A 9,301-nucleotide genomic window follows, 5' to 3' on the forward strand; every position below is an offset into this window, starting at 1 on the left:
AGAGCTGTGGTCGTCACAAAGTTCAAGGATCCGGAATGTGCGGGCAGACACACCATTTCATCTTTAATGGTTCGTCTCAGCCCCACTGGGGCAAGTTCAGCAAGTGCTTTTTTCTTCTCTTGGAAATGAGCCTCTGACCAGAGGCTGTAATGAAAGCAGTGTATAGTTTGCTGAGTCTTTCATTCAAGAGCACACCAAAAGTTATAAATAAATCCCCTGCCCCCCTCAAACATTTAGCATTTTGATTTGAAAATGCTTTCACTTCAAAACTCAAGTGGTTCTGGTGCATCCATTTACAGTTTTATAATTTAGACTTTTGCAGGGCTTTCTTTTATTGTATTATTATATAGTTTATATTATTTTAATATAATTATTATATCACTATGATGATATAATTAATATAATATCATAATGTGCGTGTTCCGTCACTTAAGTTGTATCTGACTCTTTTGTGACCCCATGGACTATAGCCCACTATGCTCCTCTCTCCGAGATTTCCCAGGCAAGATTACTGGAATGGGTTGCCATTTCCTTCTCTAGGGGATCTTCCTGACCCAGGGATTGAACCCATATGATAAAATTGATAGAACATCAATAGCATTAATTTATTGATATTGTTTATGTATTTCTACATATATCAATAACTTATTGATATTTATAATTTATATATAAATATACCAATAATTTATTAATCATATTAATATAATACCATAATATATAATATAATTTATATATACCGAGTGTAGCCAAAAATATTCTATGTGTGTGTGTTAGCTGCTCAATTGTGTCTGACTCTTTGTGACCCCATGGATTGTAGCCCACTAGGCTCCTATGTCCATGGGATTCTCCAGGCAAGGATACTGGAGTCGCTTGCCATTCCCTTCTCCAGGGAATCTTCCTGACCCAGGGACTGAACCTGGATCTCCTGAATTGCAGACAGATTCTTTACTGTCTTAGCCACCAGGAAATCTGTAAAAAACAATTCTATATTATATTATTATTTTATTATCATATCATTTATTATATATATATAATTTTTCTTAAGAAATAAATAACCAAAGGTAAATTTAAAAAAATGTATGGGTAGAGGATGATCATTTGTGCCTTTCCAATCTTTGCATTATTTCTAGTTTCCCACAGTCCCTTTATTTATTTAGCAATATTTTGTATGTACATGTATTTACATTTTCCATGAGACCTGGCTCAAACCAAAGTCAACCTGCCTCCAGTAGTGTTTGCTAAAAATACAGATAAAGTGTGGAAAGGAGAAACCCCATTTCTCCAAAAGCAGCACTGTTGTTGTCTGTCAACATTTTCAAAGGCAAACTTCCCTGCAAACCTGGTGTGGCTGCCAGCCCGCTGGACTCCCCCGGACTCTTCCTGTCCGTAAGCTTGGAGGGGGCACTGCTGTCGGAGGCTGCCTGAAGGCAGATAGTCCGTCCCTCTGGGATGCTAATGTCAAGGGTCATTTCCCAGGCCTGACACTTGATTGTGAAGCAGGTTCGGAGGTCAGCCTTTTCTGGCGCTGGTTTGTGACAAGCACTAGGAGTGGACCATAAACCCCCTCGTCCTTACCCATCTTGTTTAACCACAGGAGGCTGTCGGTTGGTATTTATATGCAAATTGGGGTGAGTACCTAACAGGTGGCTTTGAAATGTTCAATTTGTTTATCTCATCGTGGGAAGCCCCGCCTTTTCTCGATGGGGGAAGATTTATGGGGCTGTTTTTCCTGGCTCTCAGCAGTGAATTAAGTCCAGCGGGGCCCTTGGCGTATTCATTCACTCAAGCTGGCCATCAGGAGTGGAAGCTCTGCTGGCCCTGGGGACTGACGTGGACAGAGGGGCCCCTGGGAAGGCACTTGCTCTCAGGTGGGGACAGCAGGCAATGGAAAAAGAAAAAACTCCTATTTTCAGAATACTACCACACAAATATCTCATCTGGAAAAAAAATAAACTGGCCATTTCCCTTGGCCTCCTCTCCACACCTGTTCCGGGAAAACGTCCGTCCTTCCTGGGCTTGAAGAAGGTCTGCCAGAAGTCTCTCTCTAGGAGGGTCTATGTAGGAACTTGTTTTAGTCAGAGGTTCAAAGTGCTCATTGTTACGTGTTAACAGTCCTTGTGGACCTAGGAGCCTGGTGGGCTACAGTCCACAGCGTCGCGGAGTTGGACACGACTGGAGTGACTGAGCGGACACACACACAGGGGTCAGGGTGGGTATGGTTTTGGCTCAAGGGACCTGGCTTGTCACGTGTGGTGTGGTCTCAGCCTAACCGTGAGCTCTGTTTCCTCACTGACACAATGAGGATGGTAATGTTATCTTACATAGATTGAGATTGGGTTGTTGGGAGGATTAACTAAGATAAAGATTTAGCTCCATTCCTTGCAGAGTTGTAAATGTTAGCCATTACTGCAAGGTATTGTTCCTTCACAAACCCTCTCAAAGATTAGAGTGCCCTGGGGAACCCCACGCCTACTCTACAGACCTGGAGCCAGACTGGATGAATTCACAGATCTAGTGATGTTTAATCATTTGTATTACTGAGTGTCTTTAATTTATCCAAGTTAGCCTTCCGTGTTTATAGTTTGCTCGAGACAGTAGGAAAGGGGCTTCCCTTTTCCTGGCGGTCCAGTGGTGCTCCGGCCACTGCAGTGAGAAGTCCATGCACTTCATCTGGGGAGTAGCCTTTGCTCACCACAACGAGAGAAAGCCTGAACGTAGCAATGAAGTCCCAGTGTACGGAAAGAAAAAAAAAAAAAAAGAGTAGGAAAGCAACCTCATTTTGATGTAAAAATATTGAAACTACAATATCCTTGGTAGGAAAAGGTGACTTATTAGGAACCACTGTGATGTCCGCATTAGCCCAGAGCCCATTGTGGGAACACTCCCCACAGTCAGGAAGGGCATGTTACCTGCTCCCTTGGACAACATACGCCTGTTTTTGCATTTGCATTCTGTTAATGAATACACACCTGTCGACTGTGCGACTTTGCCCTGCTGACCTGTTGACGGGTGACCAGCCGCAGTTCACCGCTTCAAGCCCAGGTAACTCAGACTCGTGGCCCAACCCCCTGTCTTGCCACTTGGGAGTCCATGTGCTGGTCTGGTGAGGGTCACTCCTATCAAGGCAAGAGGTGAACTAAAATGTTGTACTGGAACATTCCTGGATTCTGTAAATAGAGTAAGGACTGTTCTCATGAGAATCCGTGTTTTTTTTTAATTTATTTTTTAATTGGAGGATGATTGCTTTACAGTATTGTGTTGGCTTCTGCCATACATCAACATGAAGAATCCGTTTCTACGAAATCTGTTGGTCCGACACCATACTGCAGTTTTGATGACGGGAGTGCTCAGTCGCTTCAGTTGTATCCGACTCTTGGCAACTTCAAGGCTGCTCTGAATTCATAGGCCTATGAATGACTAGCTGGGCCTTGTGGCATGAGATGTTACAGGTTTTCTGACCAAACGGTTGGCCCACGAAGGCAGCTGGTCAGGGCTGACAGCTACTTGCTCACCTGCAGAGGGTGAGCGGGGGGCTCCACCCAGCCTGTCAGAGAGGGTCATCGCCTCCCTGGCCAGGCCGAGTGGGGATGTGCAACCCCTAGTGGTGGTCTCTGGTTGGTTGAGGATGCGTCACAGCCTTGGTTGCACATGGGGAAGAGTTGCAGAGCCTTCCTGCACGTTCTGGCCAGTTCCTAAATCCCCTGCATTGGCAGGCAAATACTTAACCACAGGACCATCAGGCAAGTTCAAAGTCAGTTTTCAGTGTTTGAAAAAGAAGCCATTTGTTCAAAGATTCCATACTGACTAGTGAGACTGAGTTAATCATGCCACCTTTTGCCTTCATGTTTTTCATTTGTAAAATGAGAGTCACAGTAACACTGTTTTCCTCCCAGCTCAAAAGTGAACTATGGGAAGTCTGTGCTGCTAGCAAGGTCCTCTGAGCTCCCTGGAAAGGCAATGAAAAATAAAAGTTATGGTGAAGATACTATTTTGAAATAAGGATAAGCTGTTTCTTGTGTTTCTGTATTTTTATTTCCTTTGTACTTTTCATTCTGTTACTCTTTCAGTCTTGGTTTTGATTCATTTCTCCTCTCCCTAATGTTTATAGTGGTTTAGGGGGTAAGTTGTGTTCCATCTCTTTGCAACCCCGTAGACTGTAGCCCACCAGGATCCTCTGTCCATCTCCAGGCAAGAATACTGGAATGGGTTGCCACTTCCTCCCCTGGGGGATCATTCTGACCCAGGAACAGAACCTGCATCTCCTGAGTCTCCTGCTTGGCAGGCGGAATTTTTACCACTGAGCCACCTTGGAAGCCCAGTTGTTTATAGTGAAACTATAAAGCTTACTTTATGAAGACACAACATGGTTTACACAGCAGTTACAAGGTTAAGGCCATCCTTCCTTTTTTTTCTACCAATATAAGCATTACCTGTTTGGAATAGTGTTTGAAATTGAATTTACATTCACCGAAAAACCTCAGGCTTAGAATTTGGGCCAGGGTAGGTAAAGAGAGAAGAGAGAAAAGTCCAAAGAGTATGATTATCAAAAGTTGCGTGGACTTCCCTGGTGATCCAATGGCAAAGACTCTGTGCTCCCAATGCAGGGGGCCAGGGTTCAACTCCTGGGCAGGGAATTAGATCCTAAATTCCTCAACTAAAGATCCTGAGTGCCTTGACTAATACCTGGCACAGTCAAATAAATAAATATTTTTTAAAAAATGAATTGACTTCTAAAAGAAAATTGGCAGGAGCACTGTTGAATATTGTTGAAAACAAACATGCCGAGTTTTCTTAATGTCCTGAATGAAAATGAAGCAAAAGAAAACATCAAGTTCAACAATAACAGCAACAACAAAAAAAGAAGGAAGGAAAGATAAAGAAAATGACACAGCAAAATTAAAGACCTTAGAATTCTGCTTTAAAATGACCTTAACCTTTGTACTTTTTCACTACTTAAGACAAATATTATATACTGATGAAATGGTTTTTTGTTTTTGAAAAATTTGTACATTAGCTGAAATGTTAAGATTGGTAACCTGTGTCATGGTTAGAGCATCAAGAAGAAGTATTTATGTTTCTTGTTCACCTAGGCCTTGTGTTTAATATTTAAATATTGCAAATGGGGGCCTTTTTCTGCCTACCCCACAGTGGGAAGAAATTGGCTAAGTGATTTGCCTGAGGCAATGCTGTGAACAGGGATTTCTGCCTCAGACTACATTCCTGGGCTACATTCTCCTAATAGAGCCTGAAAGCTTGTGAGAAAAATAAAATCAAGTTCACAACATTTTATTTCTGAATGGAAACTGGACAATGGCACTTTGTCTGAAATCGGGTCTCTACCTTTCAAGAGGGCGAAACCACGTTAAACCCAAACCACACTCTTTCTGCCAAGTCTCACCTCATTCCTCCCAGTGGGGCCAGAAAGGAATTGTCTGCCTAGCTGACTTCTGGTGCTTGTAGGGGGCGGAGTGGGTGGAGGTTGAGAAGAAATTTCTTCTCTTCTTTCCAGGTTTATTTCCTCAAGGGAAAAGCCCATGTTTTATATGTTGTTCTGGCAGCAGTGGGGAAAAATTTTCATTCTTTTCTCTGATGACCGCCTGACGATGGAAAGAAGGAGAGGCCGTTCCTCACTTGCCTTTTTCTGGCCTTTGGGTGAGGCAGAGAGAGGGAGTGAAAATACAGTCTCATCCGTTCTCTTACTTCTGGTTGCCTCTTACCTTTTTGCAAACCACCCTTCTAGCCAAAAGGAGCAGAAATCAATTGATTTGTGTGACCTTTTGTGGTTACTATGAGTGAACCTTTCTGAAAGATCTCTTTTTGTTTGAGAGAGAGAGTAATTTTTCCCTTGGAAGCATAGATGTAGAAAAAAAATGATGTGTTGAATTTACTCTCTTACTAGTCTTGATTTTTAATTCTTTGTTAAGAACCGGGAGTTCCTGGTATGATTTCAATAAAAAGTATCTGAATATATTTTGCAAAGTTGTAAAATGTCAAACTTCATGCAAATTTTATTTCTAAAGCCTCAATACCACTTGGACACTGTAATTAAATCCGGACTGTTTCTTTTTCAGCAAAAGAGTCACAAACAGCTTTCTTTACCGTCATGCTTTGACATCTTCATTCATTTTACTTATGACAATATCTGATAAGAATTTTCTTTCAGATTGCAGTCAGTGATCACAACATAGGTAATTTTTTTTTTTGAATTTATTTATTTATTTTTTTAAATTTTATTTTATTTTTAAACTTTACATAATTGTATTAGTTTTTTACACCACTGAACTCATGGAAGAGTAGCTTTCTGTTCCAGAATAATCAAAATGTTGAGCAACACTTAGCCTCTCAGAGAAAGATGAATATTTGATATTTCAGAACTTAAGTTGGGCGGTACGATAGGAATTGTCAGGTGCTGGTAACATGCTAGACTCAGAAAGTTAAGACATTAGGTTACATGGAGTCTAGCCGACAGAGGGTCAGTAGCATGGCAAGCATATAAAAGGTCAATGTTTAACTTCTCCAAGTTTTGTTTAAATTAAATGTCTAAGAGAGAGAGAAAAAAAATTCTTGGTTGGTTATATCAAAGCTTTCAAAGGTGCCCTGGACAGAGAATGAGAAGGACAAAGAGACGCCTTGTCTTGGTTTTCTATCTTACACTGTTGCAAATACATCCAGAGAGAGAGATGAAATGTAAACAAATAAACTAAAAGAATGAGGGGGGAGAAAGAAAACATACAGGAATATTAGAAGATGGGGAAGAGATTAAATTTTTTTCTCGGGTGTGGAAAAGGGATTAACATTTAATAAAATAAGCCCCAGGGTCACACGTGGGCTCCCAGGCAGCAATTAAATCTGGTGTCTACAACTTTGAGAGATAAGACCTTGGCATAAAGAGACAGAGTGCTAACAAAGGTTCTCTCCCCAGGGTTTGTACAGCAAGTCCCCTACATACCAACGAGTTCTGTTCTGAGAGCATATTCCTAAGTCCAACAAAGTTAGCCTTGGTACCCAACTAACATAATCGGCTGTATAGTACTATATAGTAATAGGTTTATGATACTTTTTACACAAATGATACATAAAAAACAAGCACAAAATATAAAGAAAACATTTAAAATCTTATAGCACAGCACCTTGAAAAGTACAGTAGTACAGTACAACAGCTGGCACACAGGGACTGGCATCCAGTGAACAGGCCAGAAGAGTTACTGACTAGAGGAGGAAGAGGAGGTGGGAGATGGTAGAGCTGAAGGGTCTCCCACAATGCAGGAGACATAAGAGACACAGGTTCGATCCCTGGGTGGGGAAGATCCCCTGGAGAAGGATATGGCAACCCACTCCAGTGTTCTTGCGTAGGAAATCCCATGGACAGAGGAGCTGGGTGGGCTACAGTCCGTACGTAGGTTGCAAAGAGTCGGACACGACTGAAGCAACAGTAGGAGACAGAGGGCAAGCTGATGTTTCACTCACACCTGACGTTGATGGCACAGGTTCTGGTTCCTTGCTGAATAGAATTCTATCTACCTTCTTGAAAAACTGATCCAGTGATGTCTGGATAGCAGCTCTTCTTTTTTCATCACAGATGACACAGTAGCACAGAATTGCATTCGGAACAGCTGCTGCAACCTTTGTATATCGGTCTGCATTTGGACCCTAAGCCTCAAAAAGTAACAGTGCCTCCTCAAGTAAGGAAAATTCTCTTGCCATTTCCTGCTCATGAATCTCTTTGGTTCTTCAGTTACTTCTTCCTCTTGTCTCTCTTTGTCCTTTCTGTGGGCCCCCAATTCCATCATGTCTTCATTAGTCAGCTCCTCCTGTTTGCCCAGCAAGGAGTTCATTGAAGTTGTCCTCTTGTAGACCTAGCTCCAGCTTCTCGCTGAGGGTCACTAAGTTGCTGGTGACCTCTTTGGACTTCTCATTCATCTTCTCAAATCCATGAAAATCAAGAACAAACTGTGGGCAGAGATTCTTCCAAATCCCATTCATGATGATGGCCATAACTTTACTCCAATGAACTCAGTTTTTTAATTTTTTAAATAACTTTTTAGATGTCATAGTCCTGCTATCTGCCATCTATCAATCAGAGAACCAGAATCACTGATGGTGTAAGCCCCAGTCCAAAGCCAGGAGAGGACCAATATCCCCGATCAGCAGGCAGGCATAGAGAGAGCAAATTCACCTTCTTTATACCTTTTTGTTCAACTCAGACCCTCAGTGGATTGGATGATGCCCACCCACCCCCACCGAGGAAGGTGATCAACTTTACTCAGTCTACCAGTTCAAAGGCTAATCTGGACACCCTGTGACACAGTGAAACTGACACATATAATTAACCATCGCAAGGGCAAAATAAATTCTAGGCTTCAACAGTACATGAACGAGAACTTTCAGATGTTCAAACTGGGTTTAGAAAAGGCAGAGGAACTAGAGATCAAGTTGCAAACATCTGTTGGATCATAGAAAAGGCAAGAGAATTCCAGAAAAACATCTATTTCTGCTTCACTGACTATGCTAAAGCCTTTGACTATGTAGATCACAACAAACTGTGGAAAATTCTTAAAGAGATGGGAATACCAGACCACCTTACCTGCTCCCTGAAAAATCTGTATGCAGATCAAGAAGCAACAGTTAAAAGTGGACATGGAACAACAGACTGGTTCCAAATTGGGAAAGGAGTATGTTGAGGCTGTATACTGCCACCCTGCTTATTTAACTTGTATGCAGAGTACGCCATGCAAAAGGCCAGGGTGAATGAAACACAAGCTGGAATCAAGATTGCCACAACAAATATCAATAACCTCAGATATGCAGATGACACCACCCTTATGGCAGAAAGTGAAGAGGAACTAAAATGCCTCTTGATGAAAGTGAAAGAGGAAAGTGACTAAGCTGGCTTAAAACTCAACATTCAAAAAACTAAGATCATGGCATCCAGTCCCATCACTTCATGGCAAATAGATGGGGAAACAATGGAAACAGTGGCTGATTTTATTTTTTTGGGCTCCCAAATCACTGCAGATGGTGATTGCAGCCATGAAATTAAAAGATGCTTGCTCCTTAGGAAGAAAAGCTATAACCAACCTAGACAGCATATTAAAAAGCAGAGACATTACTTTGGCGACAAATGTCCATATGTCAAAGCTATGGTTTTTCCAGTGGTCATGTATGGATGTGAGAGTTGGACCATAAAGAAAGCTGAGGGCTGAAGAATTGATGCTTTTGAACTGTGGTGTTGGAGAAGAGAGTCCCTTGGACTGCAAGGAGATCCAACCAGTCAATCCTAAAGGAAATCAGTCCTGAATAT

This window comes from Bos grunniens, chromosome 13 (assembly GCF_055505025.1).
Source record: "Bos grunniens cultivar Pamir isolate PY7600 chromosome 13, Bosgru_T2T1.0, whole genome shotgun sequence".
In the NCBI taxonomy this organism is placed as follows: Eukaryota; Metazoa; Chordata; class Mammalia; order Artiodactyla; family Bovidae; genus Bos; species Bos grunniens.